Source organism: Mandrillus leucophaeus, unplaced genomic scaffold, assembly GCF_000951045.1.
Source record: "Mandrillus leucophaeus isolate KB7577 unplaced genomic scaffold, Mleu.le_1.0 Scaffold325, whole genome shotgun sequence".
Taxonomy (NCBI): domain Eukaryota; kingdom Metazoa; phylum Chordata; class Mammalia; order Primates; family Cercopithecidae; genus Mandrillus; species Mandrillus leucophaeus.
Window position 1 is genome coordinate 1,803,141 of NW_012103421.1, and position 1,727 is coordinate 1,804,867.

General features: G+C 55.0%; 1 pseudogene; it reads left to right on the top strand.

Moving 5' to 3' along the window:
* The first annotated feature begins 82 nt into the window (after window positions 1-82).
* LOC105545334 lies at window positions 83-1,676 on the top strand (annotated as a pseudogene).
* The last annotated feature ends 51 nt before the right edge of the window (window positions 1,677-1,727 follow it).

Below are 1,727 nucleotides of genomic sequence, written 5' to 3' on the forward strand. Positions count from 1 at the left end.
TCCACACCTGCCCCCTCCACACCTGCCGCCCTCCACACCTGCCACCCTCCACACCTGCTGCCCGTCCACACCCATCCAGCTCACCATGGATAATATCATCTTGCTTGTCATAGACAGCACCTCTGGCACGTGCAAGGCCAGCTTCGCGGGCTATGATGCCCCCCAGGCCGTCTTCCCCTCCATCGTGGGGAGCCCCAGACACCAAGGCGTGACGGTGGGCATGGCTCAGAAGGGCTCCTATGTGGGTGACAAGGCCCAGAGCAAGAGTCATCCTGACCCTGAAGTACCCCATCGAGCATGGCATCATCACCAGCTGTGATGACATGGAGAAGATCTGGTGCCACACCTTCTACAACGAGCTGCAGGAGCACCCGGTGCTGCTGACCGAGGACCCCCGAACCCCAAAGTCAACAGACAGAAGATGACCCAGATCATGTTTGAGGCCTTCAACACCTTGGCCATGTACGTGGTCATCCAGGCCGTACTGTCCCTGTATGCCCCTGGCCATACCACTGGCATCGTGATGAACTCCAGCGACAGGGTCACCCACACGGTGTCCATCTGCGAGGGCTGAGCCCTCCCCCATGCCATCCTGTGTCTGGACCTGGCTGGCTGGGACTGGACTGACTACCTCATGAAGATCTCACTGAGCATGGCTACAGCTTCACCACCACGGCCGAATGGGAGATCGTGTGTGGCATCAAGGAGAAGCTATGCTATGTTGCCCTGGACTTCAAGCAGGAGGCGGCCACGGCGACCACCAGCTCCTCCCTGGAGAAGAGCTACGATCTGCCTGATGGCCAGGTCATCACCACCGGCAACAAGTGGTTCCGATGGCCCGAGGTGCCCTTCCAGCCTTCCTTCCTGAGTGAGTGGAGACCCCCTGCTGGCCCTGCCCACGTGAGGGTCACCCTTGGGACCCTCCAACCTTGGTGCTGCGGAAGCTGAGGCTGGCCCTCATTTCCCCCTCAGGCATGGAACCCTGTGGCATCCACGGAACTACCTTCAACTCCTTCATGAAGTGTGACATGGACGTCCGCAAAGATCTGCATGCCAACACAGTGCTGTCTGGAGGCACCAGCAGGCACCCTGGCATTACCGACAGGATGCAGAAGGAGATCACCGCCCTGGCTCCCGGCACGATGAAGATCAACATCATCGCTGCTCTGGAGTGCGAGTGCTCGGCGCGGATCAGCGGCTCCATCCTGGCCTCACTGTCCACCTTCCAGCACAGGTGGATCAGCAAGCAGGAGTATGACGAGTCCGGCCCCTCCGTCATCCACCGCAAATGCTTCTAGGCGGACTGTGACTTAGCCGCATCACACTCTTTCTTGACAAAACCTTGCGTGGAAAACAAGATAAGATGGGCATGCTTTTTTTGTTTGTTTGTTTTTGTTTTTGTTTTTGGCTTGACTCAGGATTTAAAAACTGGAACGGTGAAGGTGATAGCTGTCAGTTGGAGCAAGCATCCCCCAAAGTTCTACAATGTGGCCAAGGACTTTGATGACACATTGTTCTTTTTTAAAATAGTCATTCCAGACGTTGTGAGATGCACTGTTACAGGAAGTCACTTGCCCTCCTACGAGCCACCCCACTTCTCTCTGAGGAGAATGGCCCAGTCCTCTCCCGAGCCCACACAGGGGAGGTGATAGCATTGCTTTTGTGTAAATTATGTATTGCAATTTTAAAAAATTATTTTATTTATTTATTTATTTATTTATTTATTT